Source organism: Lissotriton vulgaris, chromosome 6 (genome assembly GCF_964263255.1).
Source record: "Lissotriton vulgaris chromosome 6, aLisVul1.2, whole genome shotgun sequence".
NCBI classification, from domain to species: domain Eukaryota; kingdom Metazoa; phylum Chordata; class Amphibia; order Caudata; family Salamandridae; genus Lissotriton; species Lissotriton vulgaris.
In genome coordinates, this window is record NC_141694.1 from 162,472,759 (window position 1) to 162,485,795 (window position 13,037).

Sequence of the window (13,037 nt, forward strand, 5' to 3'; positions counted from 1 at the left end):
TCAAATGACATCACTGATGACATCACTGATGACATCTCAAATGACATCACAGATGACATCATCCAGTGAATGTGTGTTTCTGTAAAATTAAAATATGTTTTACATATTGAAGAATGAGTGTATGTATGAGTGTGTGAATGAAGGATTTAGTAGGTGCGTGACTGACTGTATGAGTGAGTGTTTAAATGTGTCTTACTGAATGCATAGGTTAGTGACTAAACTGTCTGAATGTGTGCATCATTATGTCTGTTGTTGTGTAAGCTGCTGCATGTGTTGATTAGTAGCTATAAGAGTGGCTACATGGGTTATTGATTGGTTGCCCAAGTATTTGTATGTGAGGGTGATTGTGTGTGGGGGTGGCTGGGAGGTGTGTGACTCTGTGCATAGATGTGTGAGCAGTTGATTCACTTGGTGTATGGGTTCAAGAGTGCATGTGGAAACAGCTGTATGGGCGGTTGACTGTGTGCATGGGTGTGTTGGTGAGTGAATGGATATCTCAATGCTACATGTCCTGGTAAGTACATATGTAAAACACAGTGCATGTGAGAGTTGGCATATATTAATGACTATACATGAGAGCCTGTGATTGCATAAGTGACTGTATGGATCAATGTGTACTTGTATCAGTGATTGTAAATGAGAGTAAGTATGTGTTAGTATATGTTTGAATAAGTAAGGTTATGTGTGTATAACTGTATAGATGAGGAAATGGGAGTGTGATTGATTCTTTGCATGACTGACTAGGTGTGTGAGTAACTCCATTAATGAGTGGCAGTGTATGAGTATCTCTATAGGTGTATGAGTGCATATTATAGTGTTGTATTGATGAGTGACTGTATGTATGAGTGGATGTGTGTGTAGACTTAGGAATCAGTGAGTGCGTATGTAGTAACTGGTATTGGTGTGTCAATGGTTTCTGGAATGGTAGTCTGTATTTAACACTGGATATATCAAAGGTTAGATTAGAGTGTGAGGAGGTGCATCGTATTATCACATGAATGATGTCATCAGTGATGTCATCAGTGATGTAATTTGAGATGTCATCAGTGATGTCATCAGTGATGTCACTGACCATGTCATGAATGATGTAATATGTGACATCATCAGCAGTGGATTGCGGGCGCGTGAGTTATAGTGAGTCCAACTAACTATAACGTGGGAATTTCAATGGTTTTGTATGAGTAAAATGTCCAGCGAACTATAACTGGTGTGAAACCTATGGTTTTTTCAGTGAATTTCAAAGGTTTTTTAAATGCTAATTCCTAACTATAACGTGTGTTAAACCTATGGTTTTTTCAGTGAATATACATATATATAAAGAACACATTACATTGCAATGTGATCATGCTAATTGTGAGGACCTTAGCATGTTTACATTGCAATGTAAAGTGATCTTTATACGTATATATATATATATTGCTACCAAACCAATCTTGATCATCAAAGAAGGCGCTGACTCCGTGTATCTCAGTTCAAGGGTTTTAATTTCTCAAATCAGCTTCTGCTCAGATGCGTTTCGGCGGCTACTCCCGCCTTGCTCACTAACATCTGACCACTGAATAGTGTGCATTACATACATGTTACACTGTCACATGAGTTACAATTAACATAACTAATTGGCATTTACTTGTTGCCAAGGTGACGTGGTTACACCCTCGTGTTGACGTGACTGTTAACATGCCTATTACATTTTTGGCGGGTTTGTTAACTACTAATTCACGTATATTCACACTTATTTAAACATTCACAGCATGTTTTAAACCACTTTTGTTAAATCAATTCATTACATTGCATTTGCCACACTTGTTGTTTGTAATACATACTGTTTCAATTCATGTATTGTCATAATTACATTTCCCCGCTTATCAGATGTATAGTAATTACATCCGTGGTGTCTCCCCAGGCGTCATGGAAGGTTTGGGCGTATCTCGGGAGAGGAACGTGACACATATGTGATTGGGTCTAGTTTAAGGAGCGAGTAATGAAAAGGGTTGAAAAAGGGTTCGGGCTTACCGACGATCGGTTTGTTGGCCTAATGGCAGAGTCAGAACAAGTTCCAGCGTTCCCAGTTCCATCTCATACTGCCGGTAAGCTACAAACGGCGTTTGTCTACAATGTGTGTATCTTCCATTGGTTTGGTGAACCCGTAAATCCCTGTACTGAAGATAGCTCTAGCCCACATTCTACACAATAAATGAGGACGTGTCTCAGCGCAAGTGCGCATTTACACAGTTATTGTGTTTATTTATCACTGTGTCAAGGGGGGTTGAAGTGATCAGACTTAACACGGTTTGCGGTCTGTGTGCTCAGGTAAAGGTGTCAGTGTGGCTGACGGGTGTAATTTGTTTCCATGTGACGAGTCGTGTAAATTAATTACAGTGATGGCGCAATCTGGGTAGATGTTATTAAGGGTACTAAGGTGGGGGAAGACTGCACTAGATATGGACACTTAGGGCTTCATCAGCATTGAGCCCTGAGGGGATCTTAGAATTCAGTAAAATGATATATCTGGATTCTAGGCGGCGTAATGCAAGCTTGCGGTTTCCGCCCCTCACATTCTTGGGGATACTGTCTATGACAAAATATGTTAGACCTTTGAAGTCTCCTTCATGAACCTCATGGATATGTCGTGCTACTGGGTAAGAAGGATCCTTATTCGTGATTGCCCTTAGGTGTTGCAGGATTCTTACATGCACTGGGTGGATTGTGGACCCTACATATTGCTTGCCACATACACACGTGAGCACATATACGGCATACTCCGTCTTACATGTGTAATGCTCTCTGATGGAGTAGGGTTTTCTTCTGAAGGGTACTGTGATACTTGTTGTATTGCTACCATGACTGCAGGCCTTGCATTTTGCGCACTTTTAAAGCCTTTTTGTGATTGAAGCCAGTTTTTTTGTTTTATTATAACAGGGGCATTGCATACCAATTGTTGACGCATGGATCTGGCTTTCCTGAAGGACACTAATGGTTTGTCACCCATTCTATTCCCAATGGTTGTGTCATTCCGGACCAACGGCCAGTGCCTTCTGAGTATTTTTCGAAGGTTCACGTGGTAGCGATTAAAACCTGTGATTAACCTAGGGGGTTGTCTTTCTTGTGTTGTGACTCCTGACTCTGTTACCTCTGGGAACAGTAGGTCATGTCGGTTTTTTGTGCTGCACTTTAATTCGGAAGTTCTACAGGTTTTGTCAGTGTACCCTCTCTTTTTCAATCTCGTGAATAGATTGTTTTTTGCTTCAGATAGCCCTTCACTGGTGCTAAAGTTGTGTGTCATCCTGAGGCATTCCGCATAGGGGATGGACTGTTTGAGTGGTGTAGGGTGGAAACTATTTGCGTGAAGGATCGCGTTACCCGCAGTGGGTTTGCGATAGGTGCGTGTTTGTATTTTATAATTTTGTACAAACAGTTCTACATCCAGGAATTGTATGCTCTCCCTGCTTGTATTGCAGGTGAATTTAAGATTCAATGAATTTTCATTTAGCTGTTCAGTAAAACATGTTGCACTTTCCACACTTCCCTCCCACAAAATGAAGATATCGTCTATGAAACGTTTATAAACAACAACATTTTGGTTCATGGTTTCCCTGTGTAGTGTCATAAGTACCTGCTCCTCCCACCAGCCCATATGCAGATTCGCATAGCTGGGGGAGAAGCAAGTGCCCATAGCTGAACCTTGGATTTGTTTATAAAACAGTCTGTCAAACATAAATGTATTGTTAAGACACCACTCCGTCATTTCTAGTAGCATTTTGGTGTGTTCAAATTGATTTATAGGTCTTTTCCCCAAGAAATGTTTTATGGCATTCAGACCGTCCTTGTGCCTAATGCTGGTATATAGGGCCTGGACATCTAATGTCAAGAATAAATAGTTCTCTTTCCACTTGACATCGTAGATTTTTGTCAGGAAGTCTCCTGTGTCTTTTATGTATGCTGGCAACTTTCTGACTTCCGGTTGAAGAAAGTGATCAATGAAGACACTCGTATTTTCAAATAGGCTCCCTATTGCCGATATAATTGGTCTTCCTGGTGGTACTTTTTCATTTTTATGTATCTTAGGGATCAGATACATTTGTGGTGTAACAGGATAATCCGTTTTTAGAAACTCAAATTCGTTTTTGCTGAGTAGGCCTTTTCCCTTCCATTTGTATAACTCATTATGGTACCTTTCTTGAATGCCTACCAGATACGTTGGGCTTATTCTCGCATAGCATTCCCTGTCCTGTAGTTGACTGAGTGCCTCTTTGTTATACATTTCGAGTGGCCAGAGTACTATATTTCCCCCTTTGTCGGACCATCTCACATCTATGTCCGATCTTGATTTTATTTTCTCCATTAGCGCATTATATTTTCTATTGTGATCTTGGTTTTATTTATATTGTTGTTTTGTGCTTAGAATGGAGAGTTCTTCCAAATCCTTTATCACATACTCAGCAAACAGATCAAGACCATCTTTTGGCATTGTTGGCACAAATATTGATTTGGGTTTGAATTCTGTTTGGACTGTCTGACATATATTTATGTCTGAGCTCAGGGCTGCCCCACTCGGTGTGATTTCTTAATTTACACTTTCATTTTCAAGTTCCAGGTCTATAAGGTTTTGTAGTGCTTCCATGTGTTCTACATTCAGCATTAAGTTTGGATCATTGTCGGTTGTTAGACCAGCGGTGCTCATCGTCGAGTTGGAGAAATATTTCTGTAGTTTTAATTTTCTCACATATAAAAACAAATCAATCCTAGTTTGGGTGTAATCAAAGTTTGTGTTACTGCAGAATGTTAAGCCTAGTGATAAAATCTCCAATTCGTCTTTAGATAGCTCCATGTTGGTTAGGTTTATGACTGTGTTGTCTTTGTTTGTATCCATCATCGGCGTCTGTTTTGTCTGTATTTTTGTTTTTGTTTTTCTTCCTTTTGTACTTGCTGTCCCCCATCTCCTGTCTATTCTCCTCCTGCTTTTTGTCTTTGTTTTTGGTTCTGATTGTTCCTGCCCGGCCCCTCTCCTTGATTTAACGTGTTCCTTGGACGCAATGTTCTGAGGCGCTGTAGGCGTAAAAAAGCAAATTCCTGTGCTGGGGTTGGTGCTGGACCAAGCATTTCTGCACCTTGGATGCTTTCATTATCTGTGTCATATTCAGAGCTAATCTCATTTTCACTTTGTTCAACAGCCCCGGTCTGATCTCTCTGTGTTTTATCTAGGGGTTGTTGCCTTATTTGATCGAACTTTTTCGCGAATGTATATATCCTTCCATTTAAATAGTCATTTCGATCCCTTTGAAATTTGATGGCTTTTCTTTCTTTAATTTCTGCTTCGTGTTTTTCTAATCTCACTTTGATTTCTTTCATTCTCTCCGCGATTTCTTCCTTGTTTTCTTTCAAGTCTAGTTCTTTTAATATCTCTTCAATGCGTGTGATCATTTTAGCTCTCTCGCTTGCTGCAAATTTGATTAGTATTTTTAACATATATATATACAGATCTATTTCCAGCATGTACATATGAACCTTTTCTTTTCCCTCAGCAGGAGTGCAACACCTATGCCTATAGTGCCAACATATTGACTTATACAGGTATATGGTTATATTTTTTTTTATAGTTTGTGCAAATTTCTCACACACTTAGGGTGCAGTAGTTATAACTAGGTCCTGAAGAAAGCCACAATCATAGTAAGATCTGGATTGGCTGAAACATGTAGACCTTTTCATTAGCGCACTCATACATATATTCAGATCCCGCCCTTACTGCTTTTTAACACTTGACACCACGAGATACCCAATAAATGTATTCTCTCCTGGTAGTCCATTTTAATTCACTTCTTTCATACACTGCACCACATCATCACCACATTGCCCTGTGCTTCATCGATCTTAGGTGATATAGTTCCGGATTACATCAAAAACATCTGCTAGCTCCTCCTTTACACTTGCAAAGAGTTAAGTGACTTGGTTGCACTAGTGTGCAGCCAAGAGGAGATCCCAAATGATGAAGCATGCCACTTCGGTGGGTGATGGGATTCCATCCTCTTAATTAAGACTCCTTTTTGTTTATGCTCTCCTGTGGGGTGTACTGTTTTTATGTCTGTTTTTATATTTGTTTTGAGACCCGCTGATTTTTTGTTGTCATAGAGGTCTGATATATCTTCTAATTTTTGTCAGACAGAACAATAAAGTTTCTATGTTTTTCAAAATAGTCTGTTCTCTCTGACCATCATCACTTCAGTCTGTTTTCTCTGACCATCATCACTTCGGTCACGTGACACTTTTTAGAATCACATGATTATCATGTGACCAGCCATAGAGTAAGTAATGTCTAGAATGGCACCAACACATTTGATACACTTTCCCGAAGGCATCACAGCAGCCATCCTTAGCCTGGTCCTACCTGGAGCCTCCTTTTATTAGGTACATATTAGTTTGTAGTTATAGGGACCTTGCTTTACTCTGAAGCTGCAGTTTTACACACTCATAGATATATTTTGTTACATACCTTTTTAGATAAGTCCTTTACTGTGCATGCCTATTGAGCTACATATTTGGAAAACTATTGCATATCTAGCGGTTGTTCCAGTTTCTTCGTTGAATCTCTTCCATTGCAAGGTAACTATAGGGTTCACTGTTACTCACATTATTAAGGTATACGTCCTTTTTTTGCTTATAAGGTCTCCATTTTGACAATAGATTGTGTATTGTTTTTTTCAGAGGCTTTCCAGAATATCATATTACTTATTTTAACATTTAGCGGGACCAGGTCGCTTTTCAAATGTACCTACACAAGGCTTGTTTGATAACCAGGTATTGGTCTAAAAAAATCTCTTTAGATCATAAGATTATGGAAACTCACAGTTATATCTATGTTAGGGATATTTGTATTTCTTTTTAATCAATTTACTTTCAAAAATAGTTGTTTCTTATTCTTTTTTGTAGACATCCGACCTTTTCGTGATAGCGTTGATTTTATAATTAATAAGACATTGCTGCACATTCGGTGCACCGCATTTTTATCAGGTAATTCCTTTTCGTCATTGTGGTTTATCCGTTTTCAATGAACATGTAAAATACCACTGAAACGACATCTATTGGGATAGATTAATGTTGGATACTTTGATTTTTATAACCAGCCTCAGTTTATCGGTCCCCTAATATCAGCCCAAATTTTGGAGCATGATCATTGCTCACACTGTTACTGAACAGTCTCTTTACGATCTTTTTGAATTATTAACATTGACTTATTGGTTTCAATTGCATAATTCACGAGTCAAAATCTCGATAATTTTTTTTTTTTAATGTAACTATACAGATAGCTTATACAAACAGCAGCTACCGTGTACATTAATGATGATTAGACCCCATCATATAGGTCCATAATAATGGTGATACATACATTTTTTAGAATCAAGAACATCCACCAACTATGGAGTTGCAGGTTTTAATCACTAGGAACTAATCACATCGAAATAGGATCTGTGAGTGATTGGCTACTTATTGTCTATCTTATTGTTTCTTGACTATATAATGTTACAGGCCTTTACATCTAAAAGGCCTTTTTCATTAAGGTTCATTTTTGAACACTCAGATATAGCACCATAGATAAATATAAAATTGTAATGTGTGATACATAGGAAGACCGTCAGATTATGTACATGGATTGTTGCTACTGATACACATTTTCTTTTTTAAGATATATGTCAAAAAAAATACGAATTGTTTAAATAGATATTTTTCTTGAGAAAACATGTCAAGATACGGTTAACCTTTTGTGAAATCTGAGTATGTTCTCTTTTTTATTTTTTTATTTTTAGATAATTGTGTGGCTTTCCTGAAGAAGGCGTTGTATACCCCGAAACGCGTGTCGAGTTAATAAAGATATTGCCACTTTTTAACCCTTTATTTACACATATTGATTAAATGTGATGTGTTACATATTGTGTTTCATTTTTTAAATATTTTGTGTAAATATCATTTGTTTAGATAGTATGAGAAGAAATTATTAAAATGGTAACAATTTTTAATATATATTTTTTTGTCTTCCTTGTTTTTTTTAATGTTATAGATACTGGGCCCGATTCACAGAATAAATTTAAGACTAAATCCTAAACTTACTACTATTTGGTATTCACAGAATGCACTTACTACTTTCGGGATTCACAGAGTGAACTTACTACTTTCGAGATTCACAGAATGAACTTACTACTTTCGGTATTCACAGAATAGATTTAAGACTACTAACTTTACTTCCGCACTCGGGCCGGAAATTATGGCCCGGAGGCGGAGTTTCTGGCCCGGAGGCGGAGCTTCTGGCTTGGGGGTAGAGCTTGCAGCCCGAAGGTGGAGCTTGCGGCCCAGAGGTGGAGATTTCAGCCATGGCTAAATCGCCACCTCCGAGCCGGAATCTCCGCCTCCGGGCCGGAATCTCCGCCTCCGGGCCGGAATCTCCACCTCCGGGCCGCAAGCTTCGCCCCCAAGCCGGAAGCTCCGCCTCTGGCCTAGAATTTCCGGCCCGAGTGCGGACGTAAAGTTAGTAGTCTTAAATCTATTCTGTGAATACCGAAAGTAGTAAGCTCATTCTGTGAATCCCGAAAGTAGTATGTTCACTCTGTGAATCCCGAAAGTAGTAAGTGCAATCTGTAAATACCAAATAGTAGTAAGTTTAGGATTTAGTCTTAAGTTCATTCTGTGAATCGGGCCCCCAGTGTATATTTGCTTTATTGACATTGCTTAGGAGTTTTTGTCTCTACCATTAAAATCCCTGTCCTAGGAATTGAACTATCCATTGTTCAAGGGGTCCTTGTTTTTTTCTCATTTGTCATAGAGGGTCCCACATCCCATATCCATTCCCAGGGTAGGAGGAGAGGTGCGGGGGGCAGATGTCTAGGTTGCAGAAAACCCAGGCCCAGAGTCTTAATGGTTCCCAGAGGGAAAACCAGGAGGGGGGCCTAGTCTCTACCAGGAACCATCCCCTGAGAGGGACCCCATAGTGTCAGGAGAGCTGGGGAGGAGGGGGGGGCGGAAGCTGTCACAAGCGTCTCACCAGTTCTGGTGTCTAGCAGCACCACTTAAGAAGGTAGGGTCCAGAAGTCTAGATGAAGGGGTGAGAGGGCCAGACAGTCACCAGTGGGAGGACCAGTGGGTCAACGGTTGCTAGCTCTGAGGTCAGAGCACCCCACAACTGACCCTGGTGAGGCCACTTCTGGCCTGGGGGGAGTCCATGTTCTGTCAGATGGACAGAGGTCAGGAGACAATTGCCAGGCAGACTCTTGTACAACAATTACAGTAAGTGTTTTGCTTGCGGGGGTGTACTCCCCCAGAAGTTCTGGCTTGCCAGGCATGTGCTCAGTCTAATGGTACAGACCCTGGGATGGGGAACCAGTGGCAGGATAGCCCCCGGACTGGTGGGAGAATTGTGCAGGACAGTTGCCACAAGCACCCTGACAGTTCTGGATTCTGTTTGTGCCTATCCCAGAAGCAGGTACAGGGCCCAATGAGAGGAGACGGGGTGAGAGAAAGCCCAACCCTGTCTCCTCTCCAGCCTAACAGTACAGATCCTGGGCTGGAGGACCAGCTGGGGGTCCAGTTGTCAGTGGAAAAAGGGTGCCAGACACCTACGAGACTGCAGTGCTGGGAGAGCCCTGAAAGGCCTGGGGCCTGGGTGTCATCATTGACAACTATCAGTGGCCACTGTGGGTTGCTGCCCTTGTGGACAGAGTTGTCCTTGTGTTGGGGACAGGAGTCACAACCTGGGGATGGAATGGACTACGTCACTGTGTTGGTCATGGCGGTACTGTCTGCCTACTGGGAGACATATGTGAGCAAAGTAAGTTTAGGTGCTGTACAGATGGGATCCCCAGGTGAGGAGAAAGGTTCTCCATGGGTTAGCTTAGTGGGCTCAGAGAGAATAGACAGAGGGATCAAACTGGGTTCGCGAGGTAAAGAACTGGAACATGCCCCTGCTGCTGTGGGCCAGGGTCCCTGCTCTCTGTTGCTCTAAGCAGAGAAGTCCATCAAGGTATTGATTATTCTACCATAGCTTTAGAATGGAAGGGGGTTGTGTTGGACCTGGCCATTTGCCTTCTTTCTCCTATTTCTTCTGAGCTGTTTTTGTTGGCTTTAGGACTTTGGGCACTTTAGCACTGTTGAGCAGTGCTAAAGTGCATATGCACTCTGATGGTAATTGGTTATCCATCATTTGCATGTTTGATTTAGTGGTAAGACCCTAGCAAAGTGCACTGGGTGTACCCAGGGCCTTTAATTCAGATGCTACCAGTAGGCCTGCAGGACTGATTGTGCCGCCCACATGAACAGACTTACAAATATGACTTAGACTTGCCCCTGCAATGTCTGTGTGTGCAGTTGTAAACTGCCTTGTCGACCTAGCAAGTGCACCCACTTGCCAGGCTCACACCTTTTCTCTTATTACATGTAAGGCACCCCTAAGATAGGCCCAAGGTAGCCCCATGGGCATTGTGGCGTGTATGTGAAAGGTAGGACATGTACTGGTGTGTTTTACATGCCCTGGTAGTGAAATACTACCAATTTCATTTGTCACTGTAGTAGGGGCTATCTCTCCCATAGGTTATCATTGGAGCTGTCTTGTAACATCTTACAAGTGTAACTTTCAATTTGGAAGAGAATGAGATTTGGAGTTTGGGTTACCTGAACTCACAATTTAACAATGCATCTTTCTGTGAAGGTGGTTTTTAAATTGTGTGTTTGAAAATTGCACTTTTAGAAAGTGGGCATTGTCCTGCTTTACCATCATGTGCCTCTGCCTGCCTGTGGAATTCACGTCTGGTTTAGACTGACATTGGAGCTGTTTGTGCATTCACCCTAGACAGTAACACAAAGGGAGCTCAGTTGTGCCGTTCCTATCCTGATTGCCCATCACTAGGCTGATGTGTCTTCCTGAGCTAGAGTGGTAGGAGGAGTTATCTCTGACACCTGAAAAGGGCTGTTCCAGTCCTCACACAAATCTGTCTCCTCCCCCTGTAGTGTGTCTGGAGCCAGGTCAGGGCAAGGCAGGGTCTGTGCACTACAAAGACTATCCTTCGAAGTATGCCTATTTCAAATGCCAAAAGGGGTATAATTATTGGACCTATAACCCCAGACTTTTAGAACACTTCTGGATCAAGAGGAGACTCTGCCACAAGGAAGAGCATGGAGGAGTGCTGCCCCTTTGCAGTGTTTGCTTTGCTGGGTTGGCCTGCAGTTACTGCTTCTGTCTTGGAGAGACTAAGGACTGGCCTTATGCTTTGGTATCCTGCTTGAGAAGATTCTCCAAGGGCTTGTGTAGAGCTTGCCTCCTGTTAAAAAGTCACAGGGCCCTCAAAGACTTCACCTGCAGCCCCTGAACTGCTCTGCTGGGAGTTCTGCCCAGCCTTATTGGAGGAGCTGCCAGTGCTTTGCCTGCTGGATAACTAGCTCCTGTAATATGCATATTTGGAGATGGTCCTCTATCTCAGGAACAAGATGCTGGCCTGTGAAGTCCTGAGAATTTTAAATGGTCGTCTGTGTGTCAGTGGTCTTCCAACTGAACTTACTTCATGTGTGCTTGGTTCTAGTGAGGAGAAATTAACACAGCAACATTTCCAAGTGGACATGATCACATGGAAAAAGCTCAAATCCCACAACTGTTTATAAGCTACTGCTGAAGTTACTATGTGTGCATCTGCACACACCAACCAGTGGTAGGAAAATACCTATAGAAAGGCTGGTTGCTGCAGCAAGGTAACTAGACTCAGCTGAACACAAGATGGCTCTGGAAATGCCCTTCGACTTCAGATCGTAAAGAATATTTTTATTCTTGCTCGATAGTAGCTCGAAAGTGGCCATTATTTTGTGCACTATTTTCGTGATGTTGTACGTGCTATCATGTTGATTCACCTTAACAGTAAATGGCTAGGGAATGTTTACCTCAAAATAGTCTTATTAAGCATTTATTTTATATTTAAATTGTTTCCAGCTAAATGTGTTAAGGGACTTGTATCCCTGACGTGACCATTTTCCTCTAATCATGTATTTTTTTCTCAAATGTTTCTTATTTTCTTGTTAAAATGCTGTCTTTAATTAAACTTGGTGTGGGCACTGTATGTATTTGGACACTGCATAGGGGAATACCAGCTGGGGAGCAAAAGTGTGTTGAACAGATGAGCGGGAGCCCACAAACATTATAAGGACATTCCAGGTGGGAGGGATGCCTGACTGGTAAAGAGTCATGAGCTATCAGTTTCTTTCTCAGCTGGAGGAATTAGGAGCAATACTGATGTTGGTGTTATATTTTCCTAGATCCTGTATGACTCGACCAACAAACCTTGCCTTTTTGTCTTTCCTTTAATGCAGCTGTGTGCATTGCTTGATTTGTAAAATATGTGCCAGGGCCCTGGGCTGGATTCCACTTCTTTGCACCGCCCATTGCCCGTGTTATTGCTGCCAATGACAGTAGTAAAACAACTCTCTCGCCTGCAAGTGCAACAGTTCAGATTATTCGAGGTCCCCATAACTAAAGGAGTGGCTGGGGAGGTAGGCATTAGCAATTTTTAATATATTTTGTATTCATAAACAACTGTTGTTCTGCTCCTCTCCAAATTAGATTAGCAGCTCTACCTTGTGGCAGACTGCCATACGGGTCACGTTGACAATTAAGTGCTGGTGCCCAGCCTCTGAAATCAATTAAGTGTTGGTGCCGACCGAGCCCCGGAAACCACCTGCTCAAATTAAGCACCTGATTGTTTCCAGTATGGAGATGCCTTAAATGCTTTTGTCCACCCAAGACAGATAGCTTCTGAACGTACGGTGGTTCTTTTCCTGAGGACAAGTGGTTCATAGCCTGTTCTTTATTTGTAACTGTATTGTTGTTTGGGTGGGGTTTTGAACATACCCCCCATGATATAAGTTCTCTGTAAGTTACCTGTCTCTGACCAACCTTCAAGGGTAGAGATGGATGCACTTACTGAGATCTGGCTGCCACTCTTTGGGGCATATTAACAAGATGTGCATTAATAAATGCACATCGCACATTTCCATATCGCCGGTTATCGCAGGAT

At 41.6% G+C, this 13,037-nt stretch overlaps 1 protein-coding gene across 1 annotated transcript in view; it reads left to right on the forward strand.

The window, feature by feature from the left end:
- Nucleotides 1–13,037, forward strand: part of PKHD1 (PKHD1 ciliary IPT domain containing fibrocystin/polyductin) — a 2,083,594-nt gene that overhangs the window by 1,486,231 nt on the left and 584,326 nt on the right. The gene's annotated exons all lie outside the window — the stretch shown is intronic.